At 44.0% G+C, this 12920-nt stretch overlaps 1 pseudogene; it reads left to right on the top strand.

Annotated features, from left to right (window-relative positions):
- Positions 1 to 324: 324 nt before the first annotated feature.
- Positions 325 to 12920, top strand: part of LOC105037375 (alpha carbonic anhydrase 7-like) — a 60693-nt pseudogene continuing 48097 nt past the window's right edge.

Genomic DNA, 12920 nt, shown 5'->3' with positions numbered 1-12920 from the left:
TTCCGATGGTCCCCCCCGGTGCCTTCTTCTCGATGGTTCCCCCTCCTAGTGCTCCAGCATCTCATAACCCTGAGCCCGTGCTTCGGCCATGCCCGTGGCTGCCCCGACCCCATCGGCCCCAACCTCACCACCCTAGCCCCGTCGGTCCAACCCTGTGGCCCCTGCCTCGCTGCCCCCAGCCTGTGGCCCTGACCTTGTGGCCCCTGCCCCGTCAGTCCGACCCCGTGGCCCCGACCCACACTGCCTTCCCGCTGCCTCATCCCCATGCCCTCATCTCCATGGCTACATCCTCGAGCCGGCATCCCCTCCCCAAGCTATCCCCCCATGCCTCAATCCTGTTCCCCCCTCTCCGATGCCTCCTTCTCGGTGGTTCCCCCCTCTCTACTCCAGTATCTCACGGCCTCGAGCCCGCACTTCGGCCATGCCCATAGCCTCCTTGACCCCGTCGGCCCTGATCTCATCGCCCGAACCTCGCAGCCCCTGCCCCACCACCCCCAGCCGTGGCCTGACCCAACCTACAGCCCCTGCCCTGCCGGCCCAACCCCACAACCCCAATGCGGGCCACCTTCCCGTGACCCCATCCCTGCACCTCCATCTCCACAGCTGCATCCCCGAGCCGGCATCCATCTCGAGCCGTCCCCTCGCACCTCAGTCCTTGTGTGCCAGCCCATGCCTCAGTCCCTACGCAGCAGTTCGTGTTCTACTATGAGTATTAGCGACGGCTAATGCCATCACTAAAAGTTTATTTTTTTATCTAAATTATGTTAATTAAGTATAATTAGATATTAAATAATTAAATATTAATTTAATTAATTAGTTAGATATTTAATTAATTAATTAATTAATTAATTAATTAGAAGCATGGGACTTGGGTCTCAGCATGCAGAGCACTCAAACCGAGGGAGGGTGCGGGCAGCATTGCAAACATAGGGCTAGGGTGTGCCTGCACTCTCAGGCCTCAAGTCCCAACTAGCATCCAATACATCCAACCCCCGTGTGCCCTACGTGCTCAGGCTGAGAGAAGGTGCCAGTCAGCATTACGAACATGGAGGTGGGGCGTGCCCTGCATGCATGCTCGACCTTGAGTCCCAGCTGACGTCCAAGGCATCCAGGCCTTGCATGCCCTGTGTGCTCAGACCGATGGAAGGTGCTGGATAGCATTACAAACATAGAGCAGGGACATGCCCTACATGCTTGGGTCTCAGGTCCCAGTCAGTATCTAGGGCAGCCAGTCCTCACACAAGGGCTGAGTGCATATTCTATGGTATCCCATAATTAGATGTTAATTTAAGTAATTAATTAGGTGTTAATTTTAAAAAAATTGTATTGCTTGGAACCATAGACCCATCTTTGGATAAATGTACATATTCTACTATATCTCTATATTTATATATTTTTATATGGGTGAAAAAATTATGTATATTGGTCAATTGATTATCCAGTCTGGATAGTTTGAAAAATACAAGTAATTTTATAGATCATTACAGTAATCAAACAGTATCATGAGGGTTCGAAAAAAAATTTAGACAGTATTTTCTTTAGTTCTCCCCATACATCTTCAGCCGTATGGAGAAAACTAAGAAAAAATACTGTCAAAATTTTTTTCGACCCCTATTTTATATCATTTGATTACTGTAATTGACTATAGATTTGTGAATGGGATAAGACCTTCTATACCTATTAGTTGATGATAGGATATATTTATTATGTAAGTCATTTTGAATGATGAAATAATTAATTAGTAGTTTCCATGTATTTATGTATATGCAGAATTCTTAAATAGTGTACGATCAACTATAGTTGGATGAACCGTCGAGTAGTCGATGGGGTAATTTCTATTGAATATAAAGAGGGTGTAAAGTACTTCTATGATTTTGCTTTTAGAAATGCAGCACTCTTACATCAAGTACGGGCTCATTGCCCTTATAATAGATGTGGTAATAGAGAAATATTTGATTGGGGTACAATTACTATCCATTTGTATAAGAGTGGATTGATACCCAACTACAAGCATTGGTATCTGCATGGGGAGATGTGGGAGAAAGTTGCAAGGGTTAGAAGCAAGCAGGATATGGACACAAATAGAATGGTAGACATGGTTATGGATGCGGCTGGTCCTGAATTTAACTGAAATATGGAGAACAATCCAAAAGCTGGCAGTAATAATTTCTACTGCACATTGAAAGATGCTGATGAACCATTATGGTCAGAATGTGAAACACACACTATATTATCACTGTGTCAGAGTTGTTAAACTTGAAGGTCGAGTTTAATATGATGGTCAATTGTTATGATAGGATGGTAGCAATACTAAAAAAAATGCTACCGAAGGATGAGAAGCTTGTTGGGAGCTTCTATACTTCAAAAAAATGGTGAAAGGGTTGGGCATGAGATATGAGAAGATAAATTTATGCCATAATGATTGCATGCTTTTCTATAAGGAGGACCAACTGAAAAATTTATATGATGTATGTGGTGAAAACCGATTTAAGTCGAGGCAAGAGGGTAGGAATCAAAAGGATATACCATACAAGGTTCTTTGATACCTTCCCCTCACTCCTAGACTTTCGAGGATCTACTTGTCCAAGAGTACTGCTGGGTAGATGAGATGGCATAAAGAAGAGATTTGCAAGCACTCCGTGAAGAAAAACTAGGTAGTTCTATGCTTACAATTTTAAAAATTTTACAGCAGAACATGATAGATTAAACAATTTAATCTACATTACATGCACAAGATCTAATCTTAACTATCTTGCCATGATCTATGATATGATTAAATATATAATTAAAATCTAAAAATAATAAAATCTACATCGATCATATCGATGATCAAGATTAAATCTAACCATTAGATTTGATCCGATCTTCATCTAACGAGTTCAGAATTCATTACTAGAGTGCGGGTTGCTGATCTCCATAATTAAATCATGTGGATTAAAGCTCCTTCAGGTTGCATGCAGTCGCATAAGATGTCCAGCCTCTATGGATCGTCCAGATGAAGATCGGTTGATGATCAATATCCTCGAGAGTGCTAGCTCGCGAAGATCTTTGATGGTTGATTTAACTTCTTTTTCGAATCTCTTAGACACTCTAGAGAGGAAGAAGAACCAGGGAAGGATGCAAGGCTAGAGAAAACAATTTTCTCTTTTCTTGAAGTCACTCTTATTGGGCATCCAACTATTTGATCACTTTATATAGGTGGGCAAGGGATTAGGGTTAAGAGCAGGCGCTACCACCTTTCATCCACAAAAGATATGGCGCCCAAAAAATTCAATGCCAATTTTGTGATGGTGTGAGAAAGAAATTAGATCTTTCTCATGCCAACCAATATTCTCAACATGAATAAGGAATGAGTTTTTGGCGCCACCAATACTTTTCCATAAATTGGATTTTTTTTTATCTTCTTATCTTTGATGTGAATCAAATTCAAATCAAAAAGGAGATAAGGATCATGACTCATCACATGAGTGCCGCCCACCCCTTTTTGCACCCTCTTTTCTCATGCAAAAATACCTCATGCAAACTTCTTTTGCATGTAATGAGTGGCATGGGTCCTAGGGCATGCACAAGGGGAAAATCTCAGGTGGTTGGGACTCTATAGAATCAAAATCAGATTTGGTTGGGACCCAATGAAAGGAAGGAACCTAATCTAATTAGAAATATAATTTTTTCAATAAACTCCTAATCCAATTAGGAATTAACTGAACTCAAGTTCTAATCAAATCAAAAACTAGTTTCTCTTGTAATTAGGCTTGATCTAATCAAATCCAATCCAAATCAAATTGAATCCAATTCAATTAGACTTATTTCGAACCTCATTGCTCAATCAAATTGAGCAAATTAGCTATTTAATTGCTAATTAATCTTTCATTTATAACAAAATCCTAATCTAGTGGGACTCTCCACTAGAGTCTCAATCCAATGGGACTCTTTATCAAATCAACCATCTGATCAGATCGAAACTTCCAACGTGTGTGACCCCATAGATTCGAACCTAAGTCGTAGCATAAAAATAAATTTCTATACTAATCGATGTAACTATCTAGCAATGAGATCCGACATCTGGATAGACTGAATAACTGTAAAGCAACATTCAAGAACCTACTGGCATATGATTATCGTATAATTCATCCTTTTGATCTTAATACTCAAAATAACTTAAGGTTTAACTGTCAAACCTAGAATAGTCAACCACATTATATTTTAACCTTTTAAATTTATCACATAAATTATCCTAGCCAAAATTTTACTAAATTAAAATACACTGATGCATTAACTCCTATTTATTCGGAGGGATCAATCCCATCTTGACTCACACACTGACTTGATAAGTACTTGACTGCATCTAAAAATCTTTCATTATTAAATTAAAAATTCAGGTAGTTCAATACCAAAGTATAGTGAGTTGCTTATAAGACACCATGGTGATCTTAGGTCAGAGGGATATTTATACCCATACCCTTCGCAAGCTACTCTTGACAGCAGAGTGCTCCATAAATAATCACGTTTGGTACGAATGTACTCCTACATTCTACCTACATGTCATATTAGTGTCTCCACACTCCTTGATTAAGAGAACAACCAATCCATATGGCACACGATGACTTACACTTGATATCGCTATTGTCCTAATAATAGCATATCATTTGGTCGCGAACACTTTTAAGGACTAAATGATAAATTTTTTTTATCGATTAAATATAGTTCTAAGGACTTCATCACTACACAGGAGTTCAAAGAAGATGGATAAAATATAATAAAAAGATCAAATAATATTTATTAATTAAAATTCATATACAATGTATAACTATGAGCACAACCGTCAACAGGCTCATGATTGGCTTCAAGACATAATTTCCAACAACTTTACTTGGACAAAAGCCAATCGATATAGTATCGTATACCCATCTTCGACTTGTGATCATCAAACTCCTTGACTTCGAGGGCTTTAGTAAATGGGTCAGTCAGGTTCTCCTTTCTATCGATCTTTTGAAGATCGACGTCACCTCGATCTATGATCTTTTAGATAAAATGATAGCGGTGTAGAATATGCTTGGTGCACTGATGGGACGTCAGCTCTTTAGCTTGAGCAATGGCTCCAGTGCTATTGCAATACAACAGAACAGAACCATCAATAGAGGATACCACTCTGAGCTCATCGATGAACTTTTGTAGCCACACAGCTTCCTTCATGGTATCAGATACTATGATATACTCTACCTCACAAACAGAGTCAGCCATGATGTCCTGCTTAAAATTTTTTTAGCAGATTGCTCCACCGTTAAGGATAAATATGTATCCTGACATGCTCTTACTATCATCATGGTTTGACTGAAAGTTAGAGTCGGTGAACCTCACTAGTTTCAAGTCAGATTTTTCATAAATGAGTCACTGATCCTTAGTATTTTTCAAATACTTGAGGATGATCTTTAGACCTTCTAGTGATTTTTTCCTAGATCAAACTGGTATTTGCTTAGTACCCCTAGTGAGTATGCCATGTTGATCTCGTATATACCATAGCGTACATTATAAAATCCAATGCTGAAGTATATAAAATTCTATTCATATGTTCTCTCTCTTAAAAGTTGTCGGACAATCCCTCTTCGAGAGAGAAATTGCATGGCCTATCGGTAGATAATCTTTCTTGAAATTTTTCATGCTGAACCGCTTTAGCACGGTATCTATGTATGTGGACTGGGATAATTCGAGTATCCTCTTCGATCTATCTCTATAGATCTTCATCCATAGGATGTAGGATACTTTTTTCAAGTCCTTCATAGAGAACTGAGATGATAACCAAACCTTTATTCTCTGTAATGTAGGAATATCATTCTCAATTAAAAAAATATCATCCACATACAAAACAAAAAAAATAACCACAGAGTTGTTAATCCATTTGTAAATACAGAATTCTTCTTCATTTCTAATGAAGCCATACATTCTGATCATTTTATCAAAATACATATTCCAACTTCGAGATGCCTGCTTAAATCCATAGATGGATTTTTGAAGCTTGCACACCTTAAACTCATGTGGATGTGAAACCTTCAGGCTGTATCATCTACACCTTCTCTTCCAGCGCTCCATTTAGAAAAGCTATTTTCATATCCATTTATTCGATTTCATAGTCTATATATGCTGTTAGGCAAGCATAATCCAAATAGATTTGAGCATTGCCATAGGAGAAAATATCTCATCATAGTCAATACCATAATACTGACGATAATTCTTTGTTGTGATTCAGGTGGTGTCCCAAGGCCCAGGGGACCAAGCTAAGGCCAAGGTCCATCATTCATGAGGCTTCATGGAGGCTCTAGGGCTAGTTGGGCCCTAGGTTGAAAGGCTGTGGGCCTTTCGGGTTCTTGAGGTCTAGGTTATGTGGGCCTCAAGGGACCAACTCTTTATGGGCCAGGTTGGGTCCAGGATATGTGAGATTAGGTCGAGTCATGGGTGTACATGGGCTTGGGTTAACCTAATCTCGCATAGAGTTGGTCAAGGGAGTTTTGGATTTGGGTCACTTGACCCTGTGTTTATATATACATGCACTGTATAGGTTTGATTAAGCCAAGAAATACAAAACTCTTTCTCTCAAGTCTCTCTCTCTCTCTTCTCCCTCTCTCTCCAGCTATTCTCTATGCCCCAGGAGCAAGAAACCATAGGTTTCTTGCCGCCAGGTCCAGATAAGGAAAGAAAAGCAGGGGAGGGCTAGCCCCTTCCCCTTTGTGCCGCCACCCACTTTTGTCTCTTCCTCTCTTGCAGCCACCAAACATCAGCTCCAAGACCTGAAATCTCTTGAGAAGAGGTTGGTACAAGTTTCTCTCAGATCTGAAGTTGATCTGAGATCGTTTGAGGCACGGGTGAGATCTCCATCAACAGATCTACAGGAAAGGCTGCAGCAGGACAGATCTGCAAGGTCTGGTTCTATCTATCTTCTTCGCTATCTAGAATGTCCCAATTCAAGATCTACAAATTGAAAGACCTCAGTTCAGGCCTGGTCTGGTTGAGTACTAGATCTTGGATTTTTTAGAGGTGATCTTAGAGGTGTTCTTTATCTGGAACGAAAGGTTGACGAAGAAGACAGCAACCAGGCTGATTTCGTCAAGGGCCTTCAATCGAGTCCAAAAGTCTCCAGATTTATTCGTTGCTGGTTCCGCTGCACCCAAGGTCCATGGTAGGAGCTGGGATCGTGCTCCAATAGTTGGTATCAGAGCTACGGTGGTGAGGAAGCGATTCCAAGTATGAGAAGTTAAAGATCCCAAGTGCTGAAAATTTTCACAAGGTACCATCAAAGTATATTCTACACTTCTTGATTTTATATTGCTTGTTTGGCTTGGATCCAGTCATGGGCAGCAATATGAAGGTCGATTTTGAGAAGTTTGATGGCAAAAAAAATTTTTCCATGTGAAAAATCCGGGTGGAGGATCTTCTGGTGCAAGCAATCTGGATCAGGCTTTGGATGAGAAGCCTGAGGGAATGACAGATAGACAGTGGGCATCGTTGGAGGAAAAAACATGCTCGTGATCAGAGGATGTTTGGCAGATGCGGCATTATATTCAGTGCTGGAAGAAAAGACCTCGAAGGGCCTTTGGTCGAAGTTTCACACCATGTATATAGGGAAGAATATGTGCAACAAGCTAATGCTGAAGAAGAGGTTGTACAGTCTTCGGATGCAGGAGGGATCTGATGTGATTGGCCACATTCAGAGGTTCGACCAGTTGTGCACGGAGTTGATGAATATCAGGGTGAAGCTGGATGAGGAGGACAAGTCCCTGTTGCTTTTGTGTTCGCTGCCAGGATCATATGACTCTTTGGTGACTACACTTTTCTATGGCAAGGAGACTCTGGAATATGAGGACATGGTCTCAGTGCTGAGGTCTAATGAGCAAAGAGAAAAGTTGACCAGAGATCGGGCTCCCCAGGAGGGTTTGGTAGTAGGGGAGAGGACAGGTAGACAGGGTAGAAGCAAGTCCAGGGGGCGGTCCAAGTGTAGGAAGGGAAAGAAAGAGATGAAATGCTTCAAGTGCAACGAGTTCGGGCACTTCAAGCGAGAATGTCCACTATGGAAGAGCAAGAAGGGAGAAAGAAGTGGCTCAGAATCAGTGAGTGCAGTTGCTGGGCAGCAGGTGGAGGATAATCTACTGGTGGTATCAGATGGTCACAGGCATTACACAGAGGAGTGGACACTAGACTCTGCGTGCTCACATCACTACACACCACACAGGTCTTGGTTTGCGACATACACCAAGGCAGATGAGGGATCAGTGACTCTAGGCGACAATCATCCTTGCAAGGTGGCTGGGATAGGACAGTCAGGGTGAGGATGTTTGATGGATTGTGAGGATATTGACAAATGTAAAGCACGTCTCGGAGCTGGAAAAGAATCTGGTGTCACTAGGCTACTTGGAGCGTAATGGATACAGCTTCAGCAGTAGGGCTAGAAGCGAAGTACTGAACATCTCCAATGGAGCTATGGTAGTGATGAGAGGTAGGAGGTTGGACAATAACCTCTATCGCATGGAGGGATCTGTGGTGACCGGAGAGTCTGATGCAGCAGCTGCAGCACAGGACCAGCAGGGGGCTTACAGGATGTGGCACTACACCTAGGCCACATGGGTGACAAGGGGCTGAGGGAGTTGAGCAGGAGAGGACTCATCTTTGATCTGGAGGATAGTGCTACAGGGAGATTTGTGAGCCTTGCCAGATGGAAAGCAGAGGAGAGTTCAGTTCAACATCAGTAAACCCACATGCAGCCCCTCTGGAGTTAGTACACAGGATATGTGGGGACCAGTCCCAATTTCAGCTAGAAATGGGGCCAGATACTTCATGACCCTGATTGATGATTTCTCAAGGAAACTCTGGATTTACTTCATGAGAGAGAATCTGAGGTCTTCACCAAGTTCAAAATCTGGAGAGCTGAGGTGGAGAAGGAGCAGGGGAGGAGCGTGAAGTGTCTGAGGTCAGACAATGGGGGAGTACACCAGCAGAGAGTTTCAGAACTACCGTGAGGAGTGTGGGATCAGGAGATACTTCTCAGTTAAGAGACTCCACAGCAGAATGGGGTGGCCGAGAGGATGAACAGAACACTTTGGAAAAGGCACAATGCATGAGGCTGTAGGCAGGACTTCCAAAGGCATTCTGGGTTGACACAGTAGACGCAGCGGGTTACTTGGTCAATCGGTCACCTCACACCAGATTGGATGGCAAGCTTCCAAAGGAGGTGTGGTCTAGGAGGACAGTTGGGCTGGGCCATCTACGGGTATTTGGGTGCACAGTCTATGTGCACATTGGAGCTGGTGAGCGGAGTAAGCTAGACGCCAGATCAGCAAGACGGTGTTTCTAGCTATCCGCGAGGAGTTAAGGGATACAGACTGTGGGATCCCTTGAAAAAGAAGGTCATCATTAGTTGGGATGTGACTTTTGATGAGGAGTCAGTCCTACGGAGGCGAGCAGGCATGGAGGAGCAGCAAGAGCAGAAGGAGGTCCAGCAGGGCGCTGCTGGACAGCTTACCTCTTTGATTTTGCCTCTTGCAGGTACTACTGGAGGACATGACATTCAGGTGGAGAACCTACCTAAGGTGTCTCTACAGGTGGAGAGGACTCGAACAGATGATCGAGGTGAAGAGATCCAGCAGGAGCGAGCTGGATCGAGGACTGATATCGGTGTTGCCCTACACAAGCCAAGAGGACCATCAGGCAACCGGACCGATATGGCTTCGAGGAGACGCTGTCATATGCCCTGGTGACAACGAATGGAGACCCATATACGTATCAGGAGGCTATTGAGAGCCAGGACAGAGAGGGATGGATCCAGGCGATGTCCGAGGAGATGCAGTCTCTCCACCAGAACCAGACGTGGCGATTGGTGCAGTTGCCATAGGGGAAGAGGCCCATTGGCTGCAAATGGGTCTACAGTCGCAAGGAAGGGCCTTCAGAGCAGGGAGGTATCAGATTCAAGGCGAGGTTAGTGGCCAAGGGATACTCCCAGAAGGAAGGCATCGACTTCAGCGAGGTCTTCTCTCCCGTCGTCAGACATACTTCCATCAGAGTGTTGCTGAGCATTGTAGCAGCTCAGGATTTAGAGCTGGAGTAGATGGATGTCAAGACGGCGTTCCTCCATGGGCATTTGGAGGAGAGGATTTACATGGAGCAGCCACCCGATTTCAGGGATCCAGGATCAGAGGGAAAGGTTTGTTTGTTGCAGAAGTCGCTGTACGGGCTGAAGCAGTCGCCGAGGCAATGGTACAAGCGGTTCGACTCCTATGTGCGCAGCATTGGACTTTCCAGGTGCGAGTTTGATCCCTGTGTTTATGTTCAGTCTCTTGATGATGGTTCTAGGGTGTTCCTACTCTTGTATGTGGATAACATGCTTATAGCATGCAAGAGTAGGAAGGTTGTGCAGGATCTAAAGGCATCCTTATCTCGGGAGTTTGAGATGAAGGATTTGGGCCCTGCAAGAAAGATCCTAGGCATGCAGATTTTCAGAGACCGAGCCCGGAGGGTGCTGCATCTATCTCAGGGGGCTACATACAGAAGGTCTTAGAGAGGTTCGGGATGAAGGGAGCAAAGCCGACGGAGCTACCACTTGCCGGTCACTTCAGACTCTCGAAGACCATGGCGCCACAGACTGAGGTGGAGGCTCAGGAGATGGAGACGATCCTTATGCTTCAGGAGTTGGGAGCTTGATGTATGCGATGGTCTGTTGTAGGCCAGACATCGCTCATGCAGTGAGTCAGGTTAGCAAGTTCATGGCGCAGCCTGGCAAGGAGCACTAGAGAGCTCTGAAGTGGATATTCAGATATCTGGCGGGTTCAGTTGGAGTTGGCATCTGCTACGGATAGTGAGGAGGTGCAGTGAGATACTCTGACATGTCCAGAGAGGCTCAGGGCTGATTGGCAGTTATGTAGATGCAGACTTCGTGGAGATGTGGATACCCAGAGGTCTATGACAGGCTTCATCTTTAGCCTGTATGGAGGTCCTATTTCTTGGAGATCGAGTCTGCAGCCTATCACGGCCCTATCCACTACAGAGGCAGAATACATCAGGCTGACAGAAGCAGCTAAGGAGGTAATTTGGTTGAAGAGTTTGTTGACGGAGATGGGTCTTACTCAAGAGGCCATTAGAGTGCACTGTGACAGCCAGAGTGCACTTCTACTAGTACAGAACTCAGTCTATCATGCAAGGACAAAGCACATCGACATTCGGTATCATCGGATCAGGGAGCTTGTAGAGGATGGTGAGGTGGAGCTGGTAAAGGTACATACCAAGGAGAACCCAGCTGATGCACTTACGAAGGTACTTCCACGGGACAGCTTTCAGAGATGTGTTGAGCTGATTCGGCTGATGGACAGAGTGGAGCTGGTTGAGGCCTTGGGACACCAAGGTGGAGATTGTTGTGATCCAGGTGGTGTGCCCAAGGCCCAGGGGACCAAGGCTAAGGCCAAGGTCCATCATTCATGAGGGCTTCATGGAGGCTCTAGGGCTAGTTGGGCCCTAGGTTGAAAGGCTGTGGGCCTTTCAGGTTCTTGAGTCTAGGTTATGTGGGCCTCAAGGGACCAACTCTTTATGGGCCAGGTCTGGGTCCAGGATAGGTGAGATTAGGTCAAGTCATGGGTGTACATGGACTTGGGTTAACCTAATCTCCCATAGAGTTGGTCAAGGGAGTTTTGGGTTTGGGTCACTTGACCCTGTGTTTATATATACATGCACTGTATAGGTTTGATTAAGCCAAGAAATACAAAACTCTTTCTCCCAAGTCTCTCTCTCTCTTCTCCCTCTCTCTCTAGCTATTCTTCACACCTCAGGAGCAAGAAACCCTAGGGTTTCTTGCCGCCAGGTCCAGATAAGGCAAGAAAAGCAGGGGAGGCGCTAGCCCCTTCCCCTTTGTGCGCCACCACTTTTGTCTCTTCCTCTCTTGCAGCCATCCAAACATCAGGTTCAGGATTGAAATCTCTTAAGAAGAGTTGGTATAAGTTTCTCTCAATCTGGAGTTGATCTGAGATCATTTGAGGTGCGGGTGAGATCTCATCAACAGATCTACAGGAAAGGCTGCAGCAGACAGATCTGCAAGGTCTGGTTCTATCTACCTTCTTCCCTATCTAAATGCCCCAATTTGAGATTTACAAATTAAAATATCTCGATCCAGGCCTGATCTGGTTGGGTACCAGATCTTGAATTTTTTAGAGGTGATCTTAGAGGTGTTCTTTATCTGCAACGAAAGGCTGACGAAGAAGACAGCAACCAAACTGATTTCGTCAAGGGCCTTCGATCGAGTCCAGAAGTCTCCAGATTTGTTCGTTGCTGGTTCTGCTGCACCCAAGGTCCGTGGGAGGAGCCGAGATCGTGCTCCAATATCCTTGGCAACCAAATAGACTTTATAGGTCTTCTTCCCGTCTGCGCCCTCTTTCTTTTGAAGATCCACTTACACCCTATGGGTGTAATCCCTTCAAGTGGATCAACTAATATCCACACATCATTGGCCTTCATGGACTCCATTTCAAACTTCATGGATTCAAGCCATTTATCAGAGTCAGACTTCTGCATTGCATCCATACAGGTGATCAGATCCTCATTATTCTCATCGAGTTCAACAGGATCTCCATCTCAGATCAAGAAACTATAGTATCTGTTCGATTGACGTGATACTTTATCAGATCTCCTTAATAGTGTCTCTACAATAGGATCCAGGTTTGATCCTACAAATCTAATTTTGTGAGTTTACTAAATTATGTCGGTTCTATCTGTTGAACTTCATCAAGTTCAATCTTAGAGGCATTAATTCCTTCCTCAAAAATTTTTTTTCAAAAAGACTGCCCTAAGGCTAATGAACACTTTTTGTATATTTTCATAGGATATCCAAAGAAACTAAGAGGTATTATTCTATCTTGCTGATGAACACCTTTTGTTCATCAGCAAGATAGAAT

Source organism: Elaeis guineensis, chromosome 11 (genome assembly GCF_000442705.2).
Source record: "Elaeis guineensis isolate ETL-2024a chromosome 11, EG11, whole genome shotgun sequence".
Taxonomy (NCBI): Eukaryota; Viridiplantae; Streptophyta; class Magnoliopsida; order Arecales; family Arecaceae; genus Elaeis; species Elaeis guineensis.
Note: the sequence above shows the minus strand (reverse complement) of the source record. Positions and strands in the feature narration are given on the sequence as shown.